The sequence below is a fragment of the Schistocerca serialis genome, chromosome 1 (genome assembly GCF_023864345.2).
Source record: "Schistocerca serialis cubense isolate TAMUIC-IGC-003099 chromosome 1, iqSchSeri2.2, whole genome shotgun sequence".
Lineage (NCBI taxonomy): Eukaryota > Metazoa > Arthropoda > Insecta > Orthoptera > Acrididae > Schistocerca > Schistocerca serialis.
This window is the reverse complement of record NC_064638.1, coordinates 273,874,941-273,898,144: the sequence shown is the minus strand read 5'-3', so window position 1 is coordinate 273,898,144 and position 23,204 is coordinate 273,874,941. Positions and strand designations below refer to the sequence as shown.

Sequence of the window (23,204 nt, the reverse complement as noted above, 5' to 3'; positions counted from 1 at the left end):
AGACATGTTTCACGTGGGAGCATGTTGGATCCTATACAGACGCTCTGGAGAAGCATATAACTCGTTATGGGAGCACTGGCCTGTTTTGTTGTTGTGCACTTTAGTCAGAAGACAGTCTCCCATGATTGCGGACATGTACAGATATGGTGTCAGCGCAGACTTTGTTTAAAAGAGTGTAAGAGAAAGGTGTTTCACGCGGACCCATCTTGGATCCTATACAGACACCTAGGCTTTTTTCTCTGTTGCTGTTGTCGTCTTTAGTCCGAAGACAGTCCCTCATGATTGCAGCCGTCTACAAGTACCGTGTCAGCACAGTCTTTGATTAAAAGTGTATAGGAAAAAGATGTTCCACGCAGAAGCGTGTTGGGTTTCATACAGACACTCTGGAGAACCATATAACTCATTATTATAGGATTGACCCGTTTTTGTTGTTGCTGTTGTCGTGCTCTTTAGTCAGAAGATAGTCTCTCATGATTGCAGCAGTCTACAAGTATGGTCTCAGCGCAGACTTTGATTAAAGTGCGTAAGAGAATGGTGTTCCCCGCGGAAGCATGTTCGGTCCTATTCAAAACATGTGACGTCATGCCACCGTGCAGAAGCACGCATAAACGGATATTTGTAGCAGTCAGCAATGAGCCAGGGTGTGAATCGGATCTCCTTTGAAAATGTCCTTCAAGAATGAGAACGATATGTTGGGTTGAAATATGAAATCCATTCGACCGCGGCATAATAGCCTGGAACAATTTCCTAACTGTGTGTGTCATCTCTGCAGTATAGCTCGCTATCTCAACAAATTAGTGGAAGTATGGTACCATTATCTTAGATGATTTATTAATTAAGCTATAACCAGTAAACATCACACAAAATTGACATCGAACATTAACACCATGAATGGGAAAGTTTAGTTTGTCTGGCCTTGACTCTCAGAGGAAATCATTACCTTCAGCTAATTTAATTAGTAACTGCGCTCTTTGGCTAGGGAAATTAATTCAAATGCACACACCTGCACACGCTTGTCGTTGATTGGCTGTTGTTTATGGCCGCAACGATGCATTTCCGACTGTCATGTGGCAGACCAAGAAACACAGTCCTGAAGTGACCGATACCATATTCAAAAACCAACTGAATCTTTTTGGCCGGCCGGAGTGGCTGTGCGGTTCTAGGCGCTACAGTCTGGAGCCGAGCAACCGCTACGGTCGCCAGGTTCGAATCCTGCCTCGGGCATGGATGTGTGTGATGTCCCATAGTGCTCAGAGCCATTTGAACCCATCTAGGCGACTGATGACCTCAGAAGTTAAGTCGCATAGTGCTCAGAGCCATTTGAACCATTTTTGAATCATTTAGTTTGTTCGCAAAATATTCAAACTGTGCATCATGTGCATTCATTTATGTTAAATGCTAGTAAATATGTCACCACTTACTGCAATCTAGGTTAATTCTTTTATCAGATTTGTAAAAGTTCAATTAGTCGCAGATTGAAACGTTACCGTATATACCGTTCGCACGTAATTCATCTAGAAAATAAAAATACACTATTTTAATTATTTTATTAATTGAGACTTGATGGATACATATTGTTATCACTGCTAATATTACAAATTTCGGATGTAGTTAGCGTATGCTTGTTGTTTTGTGTAATCAGTCTTTGTTTGTATTTCATAATGTACGCCATAGTGCTGTTTAATTGAACTAAATTAATTATTGTTTTTAAATCTGTTACAATTACTTTTCAACAACGAATATATTAATTTAGATCGTCAAAACTGTATAAATAGTCTGGCGTCTGAGCCCGCCAAGTTAGTTCGTTTCAGGCCAAATGTGCATTACCTTCTGTATGCTTTACATTGACAAAAATTACTTAGAATTAAAATGCAGATAGAATTTAAAGCAGTATGCTCTCCTTTCATTATAATGTCGTATAAATGTTTCACACAATCAAAATCTGGGAAATATTAGTCTATAGTGAAGGGTTACTCAACGGCATTGACAGGTGAATAAAAATGAAATATGAGTATTACTACTCACTATTGCTACAGCTAACTGACTCAGTTTACGTAATGTACGTGATTACTCTACAGTTCACATTTAATTGCCTGGTAGGGGAGTCATCAAACAACCTTCAAGCTGTTTCCCTACGATTACTCTCTCCAACAGCGGGGAGGAAAAACAAACACTTAAATCTTTTCATGAGAGCTCTATTTATCTTATTTTATAATTATGATTTCTCTCCGTGAAGGTGGGCGACAACAAAATATTTTCACACTCTGAGGACAAAGTTGCTGATTGAAATTTCATGAGAAGATCCTGTCACAATGAAAAGCATCTTTGTTTTAATGACTGCCATCTCAATCCGCGCATCACATCTGTGGCACACTCTCCCCTGTTTCGTGATAACACAAAACGATCTGTCCTTTGGGCTTTCTCGATGTCCCCCGTCAGTCCCATCGGATGCGGCCTTTGGTTTGCTTTCCAATTTAATTTATTCGTAATTGTAATCCCTAAGTATTTAGTTGAGCTTCCCCGCGTGGCTATTTTGGTAGTCTGGTGACTTTTGCAAGACGGTAAATGACAGCATCATCTGCAAACAATCTAAGAGACCTAATCAGGTTGTCTCCTAAATCGTTTATGTAGATCGGGAAAAGCAGAGGGCCTATAACACTTCCTTCGAGAATGCCAGATACGTATTTCCGATTTACTCGAGGACTTTCCGTCACTTACTACGAACTGTGACCGTTCTGACAGCAAATCACGAATCCAGACGCACAACTCATACGATGCTCCAGAGGCACGCAATTTGATTATAAGTCCCTTGCAGGAAACCGTGTCAAAAGCCTTCTGGAAATCTAAAAATATGAAATCAGTTTGACATCCCCCGTCGACAGTACTTATTACTTCTTGAGAATAAACAGCTAGTTGCGTTTCACAAGAACGGTATTTTCTGAATCCGTGTTGGCTGTTTGTCAATAAATCGTTTTCTTCGAAGTAATTCATCAACTTCGAATACAGTATACGTTCCAAAACCCAGCTGCAAATCGACATTACCAGATTTCTTGTATTCGCTTTCTTATAACATTAGTATTGATTATTCAAAAGAAATCACTAAATATACACTACTGGCTATTAAAATTGCTACACCAAGAAGAAATGCAGATGACACGCGGGTATCTATTGGAAAAATTATATTACACTAGAACTCCCATGTGATTACATTTTCACGCAATTTGGATGCATAGAGCCTGAGAAATCAGTACCCAGAACAACCACTTCTGGCCGTAATAACGGCCTTGATATGCCTGGGCATTGAGTCAAACAGAGCTTTAATGGAGTGTACAGGTACAGCTGTCCATGCAGCTTCAACACGATACCACAGTTCATTAAGAGTACTGACTGGCGTTTTGTGACGAGCCAGTTGCTCGGCCACCATTGACCAGACGTTTTCAATTGGTGAGAGGTCTGGAGAATGTGCTGGCCAGAGCAGCAGTCGAACATTTTCTGTATCCAAAAAGGCCCGTACAGGACGTACAACATGCAGTCGTGCATTATCCTGCCGAAATGTAGGTTTTCGCAGGGATCGGATGAAGGGTAGAGCCACGGGTCGTAACACATCTGAAATGGAACGTCCACTGTTCAAAGTGACGTCAATGCGAACAAGAGGTGACCGAGACGTGTAACGAGTGGCACCCCATACCATCACGCCGGGTGATACGCCAGTATGGCGATGAATACACACTTCCAATGTGCGCTCACCGCGATGTCGCTAAACACGGATGTGACCATCATGATGCTGTAAACAGAACCTGGATTCATCCGGAAAAACGACGTTTTGCCATTCGTGCATCCACGTTCGTCGTTGAGTACACCATCGCAAGCGCTCCTGTCTGTGATGCAGCGTCAAGGGTAACCGCAGCCATAGTCTCCGAGCTGATAGTCCATGCTGCTGCAAACGTCGTCAAACTATTCGTGCAGATGGTTGTTGTGTGGCAAACGTCCCCATTTGTCGACTCAGGGATCGGGACGTGGCTGCACGATCCGTTACAGCCATGCGGATAAGATGCCTCACATCTCGACTGCTAGTGATACGAGGCCGTTGGGATCCAGCACGGGTTTCCGTATTACCCTCCTGAACCCACCGATTCCATATTCTGCGAACAATCATTGGATCTCGACCAACGCGAGCAGCAATGTCGCGATACGATAAACCGCAATCACGATAGCGTACAAACCGACCTTTAACAAAGTCGAAAAAATGATGGTACGCATTTCTCCTCCTTACACGAGGCATCACAACAAAGTTTCACTAGGCAACGCCGGTCAACTGCTGTTTGTGTATGAGAAATCGGTTGTAGGTGTCGCCACCGGCGCGAACCTTGTGTGAATCTTCTGAAAAGCTAATCATTTGCATATCACAGCATCTTCTTCCTGTCGGTTAAATTTCGCGTCTGTAGCACGTCATCTTCGTGGTGTAGCAATTTCAATGGCCAGTAGTGTAGTTGTAGTCTTGGACTTAAGAAATGAACGGGTAGCAAGTAAAACGCTACACGACCTATGGTTATTCAGAAAATTTTGTTCTGTTTTATGTTTACTACCCTACTTCAGGTAGTTTCCTTCCTGCCCGTTTACAGACGTGCAACACTGTCTCCTTTGCATTAATACTTCCGTCCACAAGTGTGTATGCTTAGGTCCTTTGCGGTGTACCGTGCAAACGTAGCAGCCCGCAGAAGGTAAACAGCAAAGAGAATAACTAGCACGGACGGCGGTGTCTCGGCTGCATATTTAATAGAGCTGCGGCGGCAGCGCGCGGTGTTGCGAAGTTACACGGCGCCTGAGAACAGTAAGAGTCCCGACTTGGGCGTGCGCTCGTGTTGACGACGCGGTTTAATAGCGGGCGCCAGTTTCTCCGCCACGTGTCACAGCAGAGGGAAGTCAGCGCGACACGTGGGTTGTTGCTGCAGTTGCGGCTTTGCGCGCTCACCTGTCCCTGAATACTGTATCGCGTCACACGCTAAACTTACTGCGGTGAACGAGAACACAGAAACACTACACATTACCTTGCCTAATGTGGTGTAGCAAATCCCGTTCCCTTCGAAACAGCGCCTAGTCGTATCGGATCGACAAACACAGATCCTCTAAGATTTTCAAGGAAATCTTACACCATACTTCCTGGAAAATACACTACTGGCCATTAAAATTGCTACACCACGAGGATGACGTGCTACAGATGCGAAATTTAGCCGACAGGAAGAAGATACTGTGATATGCAAATGATTAGCTTTTCAGAGGATTTACACAGGGTTGGCGCCGGTGGCGACATTTACAACGTGCTGACATGAGGAAAGTTTCCAACCGATTTCTCATATACAAACAGCAGTTGACCGGCGTGGCCTGGTGAAAAATTGTTGTGATGTCTCGTGTAAGGAGGGGAAATACGTACCGTCACGTTTCCGACTTTGATAAAGGAAGGATTGTACCCTATCGCGATTGCGGTTTATCGTATCGCGACATTGCTGCTCGCGTTGGTCGAGATCCAATGATTGTTCGCAGAATATGGAATCGGTGGGTTCAGGAGGGTAATACGGAACGCCGTGCTGGATCCCAACGGCCTCGTATCACTAGCAGTCGAGATGACAGGCATCTTATGAGCATGGCTGTAACGGATCGTGCAGCCACGTCTCGTTCCCTGAGTCAAACAGATGGGGACGTTTGCAAGACAACAACCATCTGCACGAACAGTTCGACGACGTTTGCAGCAGAATGGACAATCAGCTCGGAGACCATGGCTACGGTTACCCTTGACGCTGCATCACAGACAGGAGCGCCTGCGATGGTGTACTCAACGACGAATCTGGGTGCACGAATGGCAAAACGTCATTTTTTCGGATGATTCCAGGTTCTGTTTACAGCATCATGATGGTCGCATCCGTGCTTAGCGACATCGCGGTGAGCGCACATTGGAAGCGTTTATTCGTCATCGCCATACTGGCGTATCACCCGGCACGATGGTATGGGTTGCCATTGGTTACACGTCTCGGTCACCTCTTGATCGCATTGACGGCACTTTGAACAGTGAACGTTACATTTCAGAAGTGTTACGCCCCGTGGCTCTGCCCTTTATTCGACTTTGCGAAACCCTACATTTCAGCAGGATACTGCCCGGCCACATGTTGCAGGTCCTGTACGGGCCTTTCTGGATACAGAAAATGTTCGACTGCTGCCCTGGCCAGCACATTCTCCAGATCTCTCACCAACTGAAAACGTCTGGTCAATGGTGGCCGAGCAACTGACTCGTCACAATACGCCAGTCACTACTCTTGATGAACTGTGGTATCATGTTGAAGCTGCATGGGCAGCTGTACCTGTAGACGCTATCCAAGCTCTGTTTGGCTGAATGCCCAGGCGTATCAAGGCCGTTATTACGGCCAGAGGTTGTTGTTCTGGGTACTGATTTTTCAGGACCTATGCACCGAAACTGCGTGAAAATGTAATCACATGTCAGTTCTACTATAATATATTTGTTCAATGAATACGCGTTTATCATTTGCATTTCTTCTTGGTGTAGCAATTTTAAGGGTCAGTAGTGTAGTAGCAAGTTCAGATAACGTAGATATAAGTGGATAGCGAACACGCACCTATCTCTTCAAATTAGACCAAAGAGGCTTAATAATAATGAGATCTCGACTGTGGTGACCACGGGAGAAGCGACAGTTCATCCTCGTGATCATAAAAATAATTCTGGGTGATGTAAGCTGTGGGAGCAAGGGGCCTGGCATCTTGGAACACATCACCATTGGGGAACAGTCATTGCACAGTCGGAATGACCTGCTCAGCAAGCACAGTCACATAATCCTTGTAAGTAATTCGATCTTTTCGTGTAACCACTGGTGGGACGTAAACTCAGTTAGAAGTTGGAAACAGAGTGGAACAAGAATTCTGAGGCTGAATTACTTTCTAGTATTGTTCCACAGTCCAGGTTTTATGACTTCGGCAAATGGTTCAAATGGCTTTGAGCACTATGGGACTTAACTGCTGAGGTCATCAGTCCCCTGTAACTTAGAACTACTTAAACCTAACTAACTTAAGGACATCACACAAATCCACGCCTGAGGCAGGATTCGAACGTGCGACCGTAACGGTCCCTCGTCTCCAGACTGTAGCGCCTGGAACCGCTCGGCCACTCTGGCCGGTTTGACTTCGGCACTACGGTCTGCTGTTACGAGCATTTTCATCAGTGATGACTGGTTTTGGAACTCGAACTCGCTCGACAATGCTCATCTTATGGAGTCCCTTCGTCTTGTTTTGATGCTGCCAGGGTTCGCGAGCGCGACGTTTAGTTCTGCAGTGACTTCTGTAGCTGTCATCCTCTTATTTTTCGTCACAATCCTCTTCAGTGATTGTATGTTACCATCACTCAATACACACTTTCGCCCGCATTGTGACTTAGCGGATGTTTCCAAAAAGTAGAGCACTTGCCCGCGAAAGGCAAAAGCCTCCAGTTGGAGTCTCGGTCCGGCACACAGTTTTAATCCGCCATGAAGTTTCATATCAGCACACAGTATGCTGTAGAGTGACTATCTCATTCTGGAAACATCGCCGTGGCTGTGGCTAAACCATGTCTCTGCAATATCCTTTCAGGAGTGCTAGTTCTGCAAGGTTCGCAGGAGAGCTTCTGTAACGTTTGGAAGATAGGAGACGAGGTACTGGCAGAAGTGAAGCTGTGAGGACGGGGCGCGAGTCGTGCTTGGGTAGCTCCGTTGGTAGAGCACTTGCCCGCGAAAGGCAAAGGTCTCGAGTTCGAGTCTCGGTCCGGCACACAGTTTTAATCTGCCAAGAAGTATCTTAGCGCATGATGTTCTTCCCCTGTCCCTGTATCCTGTATAAATCTTCGATACCGTGCCTTCTGAAACACCAAACATGTCTGCTGCCTTGCTTGCGGAAACACCTACCATACAAGCACTAACAATCTGCCCACTTTCGAATTCATTTAGCTCATGCATAATGCTCTCACGACTACACAGAACACTGCCCTGACCGTGACTGATTCTTCAAACGTATTGAGGCAATTCCACAGTTTCTGTTCGTGGTCAAATACAACAGCACAAATGCAGGCTTGGCTAGCAATTGTATTTATGTATAAGCACGCATTTCTCGCTGAGTTCCCGTATTTTTATTCCAACCCCTATAAGCCTACACCTTTGTCCAATAGTGCTGCTGTGAGGGTACAGAATTTAGGCTAAATTAAATTCGGAAATTTTCCATAAGCGAAGTACTCTGTATCCTCGCCGTCTACAAATGAAAACGCGTGTCTCTAATTAATGTTATTACAATGGTTATGAGTTTTAATTACTAAGCCAATGCGTCATTTTTATGTTTATGATATTGCGTTTCAGAGTGTGAGCGGTTTCAAACTCGCTCACTTGACTGTGGGTTTCTGTGGCATGGTGGCCAGCTTGCTTCACACGTCTGCACCACACTGAGCCTTCCGTCTGTGAGCATTCTCTATTAAACGGCAATCATAGATGGCACTCTGGTAGCTATGCCACTCCGCTATCTTTTGGCGGACGACATTGATACCATTGTAAGAGGTCCATGATTAAGGAATTTGCTGCTAGCGCACTCGAGCAGATGTAATTTCGATGGATTGCTCATAAAAAAAAAGTCCGTAACCTACCAATAATAACTTGTAAATTTTGGACGTCAGCAGTGCTGCGTCATGGCCCTGAAAGATCATACTCAATACATTGAAATTCTTACCTCAATAAGGTCGCCGGATAACGCGTATATATCTGCTCCTATAAGAAATTTTTCTGGCACAGCCCTGTGCAATGCTGGCCGATAGATTTGTCATGTATAAAAAGAAACAACTGATTTTTCTTTACAATAATCGGGATGACCATGGATTGGAGAAATTAGTAAGTTCTTTAAATTGAGATGAATGATTATGAAAAGTTAATTTTTTATAAGAAAGATTATTATTAAGAGATTTTTTAAAAACATTTACATGGGGCTTGACATAATAATAGTACATATGCGCGAGGCTGCTTTTACCTTATACTGCAACGCTCAAGCTCCGCCATCGCTCCCCACGACCGGCCCAGCCAACACGATACACCAGACTGCTCGCTACTACTTACTCCTGCTGCTACACAGTTCCTACTGCTTATAACACTGCTCTATGGTCTGAGATTCTCTTATAGCTTACACATCGCAGGCAGCGCATGAGCAATCCATCGAAATTACATCTGCTCGAGTGCGCTAGCAACAAATTCCTTAATCATGGACCTCTTACACCATTATCAGTACACCTACTATCCCCCAGGTGGCATATGCCGTTATCGGATCGAAATCGACTTCCTGTTTCTGTCTACTAATTTTTTTTTCCAGCAGTGTATTTTATTCGATGAGCTTATTTCATTAAGAATGAACTCGAAACCCGCCATTATGGTTCCGCACCAGCTGTAGAATATTTCAGAACAAAGGAAAGGGAGTGTAAACAAATGGAGATTTGGAACAGTCCCGGAAGCATGCTCGGGTAGCCAAAGTGGTTAAGGTGACCGCTCGTGACAAGCGGGAAATCTGGGTCCGAGTCTCAGTCTGGCAAAAAATTTTCATTTGTTCTGAAATATTCTACAGCTGATGCAGAACCATACATCTATATATATATACTCTACAAACCAGAGAACAGTACTTAGCGGAGGGTACCTTGTACCACTACTAATCACTCCCTTTCCTGCTTCACTCACAAATACAGCGAGGGAAAAGCTAATGTCGATATGCCTCCGTATGAGCCATAATGTCTCATATCTTCCTGGTCCTTACGCGAAATGTCTGTTGGTAGCAGTAGAATCGTCTGCAGTCAGGTTCAGTGCCGGTTCTCTAAATTTTCTCAATAGTGTTCCTCAAAAGGAACTTCATGTTCCCTCCAGGGATTCCCGTTTGGGTTCCTGAAACGTCTCCGGTAACAATTGTAGATTGTTCGAACTTACCGGTAACAACTCTAGCAACCCGCCTCTCAATTGCTTCTATGTCTTCCTCTAATTCGGCCCGGAACGGGTCCCAAACACTCAAGCAGTACTCAGCAATGGGTCCCACTAACGTCCTATATGCAGTGTCGTTTACAGATCACACTTGCTCAAAATTCTCCCAATAAGCCAAAGCCGACCATTTGCTTTCCCTACCACAATGCGCACAAGCCCGTTCCATTTTATATCACTTTGAAACGTTATGCCCAGATATTTAAACGACGTGAAAATGGGTCAAATGGCTCTGAGCACTATGAGACTTAACTTCTGAGGTCATCAGTCCCCTAGAACTTAGAACTACTTAAACCTAACTAACCTAAGGACATCACACACATCCATGCCCGGGGCAGGATTCGGACCTGCGACCGTAGCGGTCGCGCGGTTCCAGACTGTAGCGCCTAAAACGACGTGACTGTGTCAAGCAGGATACTACTAATGCTGTAGCCTGACACTACGGGTTTTTTTCACCTACTCATCCGCATTAACTTATATTTTTCTATATTTACATGTAGCTGCCATCCATCACAACAATCAGAAATTTTGTCTAAGTCGTCTTGTATCCTCCTACACTCACTCACTTTTGACACCACAGCGTCATCAACAAACAACCGCAATTTGCTGCGCACCCTATCCGCCAGATCATTTACGTATACAGAAAATAATAGCGATCTTATTACACTTTCCAGGGATACTCCTGCCATACCCTTGCCTTTGATGAACACTCGTCGTCGAGGACAGCTTACTGGGTGTTATTACTTAAGAAGTCTTGAAGCCACTCACATAACTGGGAACATTATCTTATGGTCGTAGTTCCCTTAACAGTCTTCAATGAGGCGCCGTGTCAAATGCGTTTCGTAAACCTAGAAATATGGATTCATCCACAGTTCTCAGTACATCATGTGAGAAAAGAGGAACCTGGGTTTCGCAAGGGCGATGCTTTCAAATTAACATGCAAAATCCGAATTAACCACCCCAACCCTGCGCGTAATGCGGGACGACGGCGCAAGCGATAGAATAGAGTAAAAAGAAAAGTACGGAAGTCACCTGCACTTTTCTTTGCAGTGGCTTGGGATTTTGCGATAGGCTACATTATTCCCAATAAATGCAAGCTAAGTAAGGGTCCAATGTCGTAGAGAACTCTTTATAAAACCGGACTGGAATTCCATCCGGACCTGGCGACTTATTTATTTCCATCACTTTCAATTGTTTGTCGGGCCAGGGACACATATTACTATGTCATCGCCCGCATCTCGTGGTCGTGCGGTAGCGTTCTCGCTTCCCACGCCCGGATTCCCGGATTCGATTCCCGGCGGGGTCAGGGATTTTCTCTGCCTCGTGATGGCTTAGTGTTGTGTGCTGTCCTTAGGTTAGTTAGGTTTAAGTAGTTCTAAGTTATAGGGGACTGATGACCATAGATGTTTAAGTCCCATAGTGCTCAGAGCCATTTGAACCATTACTATGTCATCCATACGGGAGTGTGTCCCATCGTCAAGCGACGGTATACGCACGATTCTACTGCGTGAACAATTTCTTAAATACGGAATTCAAGACTTCGGCTTTCGTTTTGCAGTCTTCAACTGTCACACCAGACGTGTCAACGAGTAACTGGATGGAAGCTTTAGACCCGCTTAGCGATTTTATGTAGGACCATTCTTAACTGAATGCGTCTGTTGATCATCAACGCGTGTTCAAATGGCTCTAAGCACTATGGGACTTAACATCTGACGTCATCAGTCCCCTAGACTTGAAACTATTTAAACCTAGCTAACCTAGATATCACACACGTCTATGCCCGAGACAGGATTCGAACCTGCGACTGTAGCAGCCGCGTGGTTCCGGACTGAAGCGCCTAGAACCGCTCGACCACAGTGGCTGGCTCAACGCAGTGTCTCAGACTCTGCGCTACAGAGCTTATTTCAACTATTCCAACATTACATTCAAACCGAATACCAGTTCTCAAGTATACTTTTATATGTACAAAGGAGTTTATTTGCTTAGGGCTCGCAGTAGTCGCACTCTTCTTCCCGTAGTTCCGGGACCCTCGTGCATTTTGGGGGGAGCAAGCCAGAGTAATTTTAGCGGCGAGTAATTTGAGCGGTCTTTAATCAAGCAGGTGAAACGCTGCTTTCAGAGAGAGGAGTGCAAAGGCACACCGCCCTGGTGCGAATGTCCGCCGCGTCAGTGCGCGTCCCATTTAGCTAAGTGAGTTACCCGACTCGTCCCCTCGGCAGGCAGCGCGCGCTATCCGCCGCCATATTGGGCGATATATTGGATAACGGACTCAATCACGCGTCGCCCGGGGCATTCATGGCTCTCCCCTCCCCCCCCCCCCCCAGGGGGGAACCGCGTCGGCACGCTCCCCAACTGCGATTCCTCCCTACTTCACTGTTCACCAAAAGCGAATACACCCAGCCGTCTCACATCAGATAGAGGCACTGGCTAGCCACACCGCAGATTCGTGTGCGCTTTTTCCTGCTAGGGTGCGAGCGAGTTTTACGCAATTTTGGAATACGGCGCTATGTTAATCTAAAACATTGAACATAGCTGCTAAGGTTCAGTGACCGTATCAGAATTATATTAGAACAAATATTAAGTCAAAATTGACCAGGTTTCGACGCTACTATGAGCGTCGTCTTCAGAATTAGACTAATTGTTCTAAAACATATTAAGTATATAATACATTAATAAAATTAAAGTTTGCATTGACTGGAAAAAGATGCAGTACTTACAACTCACATATTAAAAAAGATCTAAGCCGGAAAGGCGACGTCATGAATAGTTGTAAGATTGCGAGCCGCTAAAAGGCAACCCTTGTTTACTAAAGTACGAGCAGCCCTTAGCGGTTCGCCATCTTACTTACTTGCCGAGGCAGGATTCGAACCTGTGACCGTAGCAGTCGCGCGGTTCCGGACTGAAGCGCCTAGAACCGATCGGCCACCAGAGGCCGGCGCACACAGATATTTCTGAAAACCATTAACACAGCTATATTAGAACAAATAAGGTCAGAATCAAAGGATGGGTCGAGAAGTCATGCCGGCCGGTGTGACCGAGCGGTTCTAGGAGCTTCAATCCGGAACCACGCTGCTGCTGCAGTCACAGGTTCGAATCCTGCCTCTGGCATCGATGTGTGATATGTCCTTAGGTTAGTTAGGTTCAAGTAGTTCTGTCTAGAGGAGTGATGACCTCAGATGTTAAGTCACATAGTGCTTGGAGCCATTTGAACCATTCGAGAAGTCACTAACGAATATGAAATGAGGTGACAGATTCGGGAGCTTGTGACGAGGAACAAGCACTTTTCTACCCATAATTTGCATATCAGTTTTATTTCGACGTATTTATAGATTCAATCGCGAATTAAAGCACCTAAGGAATTACAGAAACAAAATAAATCTTGTAATAGCAATTCGCTACAAACAGATTTGGGCTGCCGTCATTTTCAGTGTGGTGTCTAGGAAGCCTGCATACTTGGGTCGCCAGACAAACAAACAAATAAATCATATTAGTGAGTTTTATTACAGAAAGGAAATTACAATACTTAACTTTTGTCATTACACAGTAGTGTTGCAACCAAAGGGCGACATACGAAATAATTAATCTTCTTCAACATAAAAAATCCCAAGTTTGTGCTACACAGAGAATACAAGTGAAGTAACTAGATTGGTTCAAATGGCTCTGAGCACTATGGGACTTAACTTCTGAGGTCATCAGTCCCCTAGAACTTAGAACTACTTAAACATAACTAACCTAAAGACATCACACACATCCATACCCGAGGCAGGATTCGAACCTGCGACCGTAGCGATAGCGCGGTTCCAGACTGAAGCGCCTAGAACCGCTCGGCGACTCCGGCCGGCGAAGCAACTAGAGTTGACGCTGCTATTCAAGTCGGCAATCTGGAATCTGCTGTGGAAGTGGGTCTCTTTTTTTGTGTGTATGTATGTGTGTGTGTGTGTGTGTGTGTGTGTGTGTGTGTGTGTGTGTGTGTGTGTGTAGTGTGCGCTGAAGAGATCATCGTTGATGACTTATTCTTCTAGGATGCGATGTAAGGATAAAAGGAAAACACTATATTTATTACACGTTCAGTTAGGCATGGGCACTCAATGGGTCCTTTAGCCTGCTGTCTTTGGTGATGTCTATTTCCTGCGGAGGGTGAGATGTGTCTATGCTGTTATGGGTGACAGCTTCCTCGTGTTATGACAGAGGGGTGACACGTTATTGACGTAGGTATTCGATACTTGTGCTATCTTGCTGGGTTTACCGTTCCTAACGGTTCTAATTGTCGAACTTAAGGGCATAGATTTTGTCAAAAAACTCGTAGAGCCTTGTCGTGGACCTTCTCTTGTATATGGTCTCGTGGTGGAGTGCGGTGCGGAGGTCGACGCTTCTTCTCCATCATGGAGCTCCTGTGATCCATCGATAGCATAGTTCCCCACGAGGTGGAGCCATATAACATTGTGGGTTCCACCGTTGCCATATACAATTGGAGTTTAGTCTTAGGGTTGAGATCCTTACTCTTCAGGAACGGAATCAATGGCCTGGCCATCTTCTGGGCTGCCGTCTTCTTGTCGTCAATATGCTGCGAAAGAGCAATTTTTTTTTCAAGGTAGACACCGAGGTACTTCACTCCCGGCGAGTATGGGATAAGTTGATCAGCTATTTGGGGTCTGTCATTTAGAACTGGTTTCCTCCCTGTGAACATAACGGCTGCCGTCTTCGTCGGGTTGATAGTTATGTTATTTTGTAGCGCCCAGTGTTCCATTACAGCAAGTTGCCGTTGCATCCTAGCGATTAGCTGGTCCAAGTGTCGTCCAGTCGTCAGAAAGACCGTATCGTCCGCATAAAAACTCGCCGTAACAAGGGCCGTAAGTTGAAAAGCAGAGGAGAAATGACGGAGTCCTGCGGAGATCAGTTTCATTTCGGAGTTTTCATCGTCGACTCGGACATACAGGACGTGCAGAAAGTTGTCTATCAGTCCAATGTAACAATCCGCAATAGGGGTAGTGCGATGTAGTTTGACGATAAGGTTGGGTAGCCATACCTTATCGTAAGCTTTTACGATGTCAAGGACTACAACAATCGTCAAGTGCTGCTTGTTGTATCCTTCTTGTATCCGTTCGGTGATCCGTAGAAGTGGAAGTTCAGCAGATAACTTGTCCTTGAAACCGAATTATTCGGGTCGTATAACATCATGCGCTGTAAGCGTGACATGGAGCCTCTTCAACAGCACCCTCTCGAGCACGTTGCCAAGGGTGGGCAAGAGGCTAATTGGCCGGTAACTGTCGGGTTCTGCTGGGTCTTTACCTGGCTTGGGGATTGGAACTATTCGAGCCGTCTGCCACGCCGTAGGCAAATATCCCTGCAGGAGCTGTTGAAAATTCGGGTAGGGAACACAGTTGGCTTCCTGGGCAACTGTTTCAAATCGGTGTTGCTTAGGGAGTCGTTGCCTGGTGCGTTATTCCGAGTCTTCTGGATAATTTTACGGATCTCTGCTGGTGTGGTGAGTTTCGGGCGGCTCTGACAGGCGTAGTACGAAAAGCAGTCCATTCTGGTGTAACGACGGCTTCCTGTTCTTGCAGGCGGACGTCGTTCACGGGGGTCGCTGGTGTAGACATCTGTTCCTGGTAAAGGCGCTGCAGTCTGGAACCGCAAGACCGCTACGGTCGCAGGTTCGAATCCTGCCTCGGGCATGGATGTTTGTGATGTCCTTAGGTTTAACTAGTTCTAAGTTCTAGGGGACTAATGACCTCAGAAGTTGAGTCCCATAGTGCTCAGAGCCATTTGAACCATTTTTTTGTTCCTGGTAAGTCGTAGGAAGTGGGCCTTCACCAGTCGGTCGCGGTGCTTATTTCCTCTTCACACAGGGGCCGCAGCTGTCGCGTTATAGTCCTGGAGGCATGTCCGGACATCTTCTCACAACCTTGTCTTCCCTGTCCTTCCCGACTGGCGTTCCGGCGCTTGACATTGAGAGGAGTTAGTAAATTGTTCAGTATGACCACGGCCATTAAAAAGATTCAGGTTCTTCTTGGTCTTGACGTGCACATAAACATAGAAAAGGCGACCGTCCCAACGGCCCTCTGGTGTGAAAAGAAGTGGCGACTTCTGTGGGCAAGGAGGCAACAGCTGGCCTCTTGACCACCCAGCAAGTTGGCATCGGAACTACTTTTCCTAGCAGTAGGCACAGTAGTGTGAGGTGCCGACCAACTAACAACATTCCTGAGCATCGCCGCTCGCACCATATTGTGTAACGTCTTCTTGGAAGGCCCACCAGGTGCCTTCCCTCCCGTGACCGCCTCTTGTCGATAGGTACGCTCTGCCATGTTCCGGAAAGTTTAACGTGTTACGTCGAGCGCAGTCTAGTCATGATTTTCGGCTTCGATCGCCGTTTCGGTCGTTTGGAGATCTCGAGTGTTAAGCGATACTGCGGAAGAGCAACAGCGCCAGCCATGTGCTAAGGGCTACAGAAGTCTGCCGACCTCCCTCACTCCCCAGTTTTATCTCCGAAACCTAGTTCTCATGGTTCAGTATTCTTTCTGCGAATTGTTCTACCTTAAAACTGTGTTGTTATAGGTGAATGCTATTTCTGTATGTCGTTCTGTGACTGTGTCTGTGTTAGTGGAGGTTACCCTGGGTAATCCGATACATCGTTATTTGAAAAGATATAATTATCGGCTCTACATATATCGACTAAAAATATCGATGCATCAAGGGCCAAAAATCCCGACATATCAGCCTATAAAAGCGTCTGCTGCACATTCTAAACATGCTGCCGTTTTCAGAGATGTATAGTTATATATAGATTTATCATTAAATATTCTGTACATCAACAAGCTAGCGGCCCGACTATCCTCCTTAAAGCAAGAATTGAAAGAGAAACATTTAATTTGAAAATTTGTAGGTTACTAATGGGACTTTGTGCAGATGAAAAGATTGTATTGCAATACTTTTTAGGTCGAATGTTGTGTTCTTAATTCGCAACTGTGTACACGGTGCGTTTTCATGCAATATTTCATTCCAGTTAACCTCTCATACTTCATTTTCTTAATTTGCCATTGCCTACATATCCAAGTCCGCTGCTCGTGGGCTCACGGTAGCGTTCTCGCTTCCCTAGCACGGGGTCCCGGGTTCGATTCTCGGCGGGGTCAGGTATTTTCCCTGCCTCGAGATGACTGGGTGTTGTTGTGTCGTCTTCATCATCATCATCATCATTCATCTCCATTACCGTCGGAAGAAGGCAATGGCAAACCACCTCCACTAGGACCTTGCCTAGTTAGGCAGTGCGGGTCTCCCGCATCGTTCCCCTACACTCCGGCACGGAGTATGGGACTTCATCATCATCACATGTCGAAATAAAACTTATTTCACGCTGATGTCGCGTGGTCAACGTTGCAGTTTCTGTTGGTAGGCCGAGTGCCGATTACGACAGCATTTCCTCTACACGTCTCCACCTGCCACAAACATCAATTTTGTCATTTAGATTTTTGCCCACCATTTTCAGCAACTATTTTTGAAGAATTTTTGCCGCCCCCCCAAGAGCAATCGGACTTCTTCGTTTCTGCCACCTATACCATACACAGTCAGTGAGAAAGACTGCGGCTGACGAAATCTCAAAATGTAGTTAGAAACCTTCACACAGTGAAAGTAAAATTATGTTCTACTAAAATTTCAAAAGAACAGTTTCAAATATCTACCGAAAATTGCATAAAAATAAATAAATAAAATAAAAATATCGGCTCTCGATATTGCCATTTTGATATCGAAATATCGATATATCGAGGGAAGTGAGTATCATGGGTAAATATTAAATTTCCTGTGGGAAATATCGATACATCGATATTTATCAGCAGCCTTAGTACTGGGTAGAATGAGATCCCGACGGGCTATCGGTATTTACCTCGTCCGCTAACTGGTGAAGCTTTTTTCATTCAGGCCTACTGGTATACGAAAACTGTCGCACTCACAAGGGGAGGCCACGACGTTTGGAACGCGGATTTACTGCAAACTTCGTACACTCGTAGTACTCCATGAGGACAACAAAATGTGTAAGCAGTAGCGCGTACTTTTCAAGCGTTATTGAGAAAATCGCAAGATAATTTCGGTAGTCAAATATATAACTGTGCGGGACATTTTTACCATGAAGCATCAGCAGTCGAGTGGTTAGCGTTCAAGCCCCCGTAATCGCTGGATCGATGGATCGAGTCCCGTTCGAAAGCATTTTTTTTATTTCTAACACAGTTATTTTCTTTACTATTTATTTACAGTTGACATAATCGGAAAAACACGTGTAACGGGATGAACTTTTATTAAATTTACAATGTTATTTTGCAGTCTACAAATTTTTACTATCACAAAGTGATACTGAAAATGTACGCTTGTCCGTGATTTGAGAAATCCATTATACCTGGAAGGAGACCGAAACAACTTGTTACCTCCAAGTTATGACCGGCACAGACGGCTTTTGAACGATCTACAATCAATCCTGGCTTTAGACATTACGAGTACAAGTTGCAGGATGGTATTTTTCGTAAAAACATGGAAAACAAGTTTAAACGGCATCAGTTGCATTGAATAAATGCTATGTTTCCGCATACGTAACGTCTTTTGAGGATTTCCGTGTAAAAACAAACCTCGTTAACATTTTCAAAAACCTCTCTTTCAGACGATAATTGGGAAGCAAACCGTGCATAACGCAGCATTTCCTTAAATATCGGCGCTGATAATTGGTCATGCAGTATCGACTGTATTTTAATAGCGTCTTCACGAGAAGCAATTTCTCGTTCTCTTTCGATTAAATACGAACAATTTTGAAGACACGGACAAGCATACATTTTCAGTATCACTTTATGCGTTTGGCCGTTTACTAGTCGATAGTTATGAATATTATATTATTTGTGATAGTAAAAATTTGTAGGCTGCCAAATAACGTTGTAAATTTAATAAAAGTTCATCCGATTACACGTATTTTTCCCATTATATCAACTGTAATATAATTAGTAAAGAAGATGACTGTGTTGAAAATAAAAAAATACTGACGAACGGGATTCGATCCAGATATCCAGGGATTACGGGGCTGTCGCCGCTTCATAGTAAAAATGGCCACGCACAGGTATATATTTGACAACCGGAATTAACTTGCGATTTTCTCAATAACGCTTGTGAAGTACGCGCTACTGCTTACACATTTTGTTGTCCTCATGGAGTACTACGAGTTTAGATGAGACAGAGCAGTTTGACACTCAGCCACCTCGACTGGCCCGGTAAAACACCCTCCCTTATTCTGCAGAAAATGTCTAGCAATATTTGGAATGACAGCTAACACACAGCAATCAGCATCAACGGAATTCCGTAGCTCCACGCGAAGTAATCATCAATGACTGGCTTTAGTTTGTTGTTGAATGCGTGAAGAAACTTGTGGACTGTCTCCCTTCCGCCCAGAACTGAGGCCATAAAAAACGCAGGGGGTGGTATCACACATTACTGGCGAGATGTCCTCTGACTGCATGAGTAGCTTTTAGTCACGAGTGCTTAGTTAAGATAGCTGTTATTATCCTCTGTCTAATAAGGTGAAAATTCGTGGAGGAATTAACGTGAGCAAATAGGTTCGAGAGTGATGGGAAACAAATGTTCCTCAGCCAGGGCGCCCGCTCGGAGAAACGAAACACGGCCGCCGAACGAGACTTTACGGCCTGTTAAGCCGCAGAGGATTCCGGCGGTCCGAAGATAAATTCGCGCCAGTGCTGCCAACCATTCGGGCCCCATCTGCTGGCACTGCGGCATTCCCTGTGCGAAATGGGCGGAGGCAGAAGTTAACTAACGTTGTTTCCGTAGCTTTATTCAGGGAAGGGGCATACGTCAACGAATTCCCTCGGTCTGAAATTTGGAGCCCGACTTTAATACAGTTGAAGCATATACGGCTGCAAGCGGCTTATGGAAACTGTCTAACAGCCTTGTGAGAAGTTGGACGTCAAATACTGTGCGCATTTGTAGGCATCGCAGGCCGCAGAAATGCTCGTAACATAAAGAGAAAGTGTGATTCGAAGCGTGTGGAGTTAACGTTGGTAATATTTGAAAACACATCTCCAGACAGCTCTAGCTTATCATTTAGTTAGGGTAATGCATTACCGTAAGAACGTCTTTTTGAAATACAGGTTTTAAAAAAACCTCCGACGACTTACAGACTGCAAAACTGCTTCTGCTCACCCTCACAGCATCTCATACATGAAATTGTCTAACTCAACCATTTAATTCCACATAAAAGTCGTAATGTACAGTGAAACGTCCCCTTAGAAAAATTATGAATGTCTGTGCTGGTAAACTTCTACGTTATTTGATACAAGGACAGCTGAGCAAAACTCAACGTAATCAAACAGTTTTCCCATTACTTATTCTGATCATCACTAAACTGACACACAATATTTTTATCGCAACGCAATCTGACTTTCGATAATTCCTACAAAAGAATGGTCCTGACTAACAATAACCTATACCTTTCATGAATCGCTTACCTCACAAAAATCTTCGTCACTCGAACTACTGCAATACAGCGAGCGCCAATACTGCCAGCTAAATAAAAGATTCTAACTACTGAAGGCACTAACTACTCATAGGCATAGTTAGCAAATGAAAGATTTTGATGGAGAACAAAATATCAATTCATGACATCCATCTTTACAAATTTCCTTTTTCTGGCGGATTCAGGTCCAGATCGTCCTCTCAAAACTCTGGCATCTCTCTCTCTCCACATCCACCACTGCTGGCGGCACACCTCCAACTGCCCAAAGCTATGCGCTGTTCACATCCAACTGCCCAACACTACAATAGCGAATATTCCAACAATGAATCCAACCAGCCACAGACTGCACACAGCACAGTCAGCGATTTTCATACAGAGCGCTACGTGGCATTACCAGCAAAAAAACTAAACAGCCTTCTTACAACAGTATATATAAATCAATTTCTTGTTAACCCATTTTTATTATAAAAATTAAAATGACTTTTACTTGTTAGTAGTAAAACCCAAAGGAAACATCTTATGTACCGACATCTTGTGCACGATACATACAAAGGAAAAAAAGATTTATATAGACAAATAAATAAAAGAGTAATTACGTAAAACTAAAAACTACAGTCTGAAACTTATCCTTTCTAGTGCGAAGGACCCTACAATACCTATAGAATATTACTGTTTAGCATAAGGGTTATCATGTAATGACTTCTAAAGCAAGCGCACGTCATAAAACGGTAGACAGTTATAGCTCCACGAGAGAAGAACATCCGTCGTAGCTCAGATGTCCCACACCACTAACTGGAATAATATTACGGGGGCAAAGGTAGAGTTTAGCTTTCTGTCGATAGCTAGTAAAGCACCGCAAGTTAAGTTTTTTGGGGAAGCAAAACGGTCGTACCTCGTTCGAAGGAATTTCTTCGGTATTTTCTTGGAAATATTTAAGGAAACCATGACAAATCTAAATCCGGATGGCAATGATTTCATGAATGCAAATATAATATGTTAACCAATGCGTCCCTTCATTTCGGTGGTAGCACTCTTTCCTAAAATGTTTCTTAAATAATGTTTCACTCCTGTGTAAGTACAATGCGTGTCGTAAATACTTCTACAAACTTTTTGACTATCGGGAGAGAAATGAAAAAGGCATTCTCTTCGTTTTTCAGCTACTGATGACACTTCATTTTACAGGAGTCTCAATCAGAATCTCGTGACAAATGTTCAGAACGTCAAAGCTTGGTTTTACACACGCATGCCCTGGTCTGTGTCGAATGGTTTCGCGAGCTTCCGTGCCCATCTGATGAAGCTCATCTGCTTTAGGAATGCCTGCCACATAAATCAATGATTCAGATGCTTCAAACACAATAATCCAATGGATTTGTGTCGGGCCATGCAATTATTCCGGACCTATCTATCCATTTGTCCTGGCGGATATCACCTAGTGCATCTTGTTCTATGTAGCCGAACACGCATAAAATATTGTACTGGATAAACCGAACACACATAAAATATGGTACTGGGTAATGAAAAAAATTCTTCCATTTCTTTGTTTGTTTGTGCATGCTGTGGAGCTGGTTCGTATGCGTAAGGTTGCGGAATATGATAATACGCTGTCACCCACGCAGTGCCCTGCCTAACTACATATATAATAAGGCGTGTAATCAAAGTAGTCGGTTCTACTTTACACTGCATTTCGACTGAGATGATCTGTTTACCAAACGACTAAAGCGGCCACACATTACCAGCTGTACACGGCCAGTCTAACGGCTTCCAGAGACGATAAATACCAAAATGTAGACTTTCACGGCCGGAAATATCATGTCCATTATAATTATCCGGGCTGTTATGCCGTGGTCGGTTGATGAATTCTGTGTCGATTCCCAACGTTTTTAATTTACAAGCCCACCAGGAAGATACAGGAATACCTTCAGCCTGCCAAGGACTCTCGCAAAACATTGGAAAAAAGCGGGAGTGTATAGGATCCCATGCAGCTGTGGTGATGTTTATGTGGGTACCACTAAAAGAACGGTTTCTAAACGTTTGGAAGAGCACAAGGGAAATTGTAGAAGAGGAGAAACGGAACGATCAGCTGTTGCGGAGCATGCTTTCCAGCCAGGGAACCACAATATTCGTCTCGAGGAGACGCGAGTACTAGCGGCCACAAGCGGATATTACGAAAGGCTCTACAGGGAGGCAATCGAAATCGCTAAACACCCAAATAATTTCAACCGAAAGGAGGAGGGCGTGAAATTAAACTGTATATGGATGCCGGTGTTAAAGAAGATGTGTACCACCCGTCCACTACTGGGTGATGGCAACGGCGATCGACGGCGACGGACAGCGGCCAATTGCACTGACGTTTTCAAAACACGTGACGTCACGCAGCGGCGTGGGAGCGCGCGGACACGGAATTTAGCGGCAGTCAGTAGCGAGTCAGTGGGTGTGTTGGACCTTCCATCGAGCTACGGACCCCCTTGAAGATGTCTCCCGCAGTCGGAGACGAAACGTTGGGAATCGACACAGAATTCATCAACCGACCACGGCATAACAGCCCGGATAATTATAATGGACACGATAAATACCGTTCCATAGTATATAAAGATGAGGTAGATAAAGCAACACGACGCAATAACTACTCCGTGGACCTGAATGAAAGTGCGTGAACATGATTCCAGAGGTCTCCTAAT

General features: G+C 44.6%; 1 protein-coding gene across 1 annotated transcript in view; it reads right to left on the bottom strand.

Annotated features, from left to right (window-relative positions):
- Nucleotides 1-23,204, bottom strand: part of LOC126467915 (synaptic vesicular amine transporter) — an 805,596-nt gene that overhangs the window by 677,576 nt on the left and 104,816 nt on the right. The gene's annotated exons all lie outside the window — the stretch shown is intronic.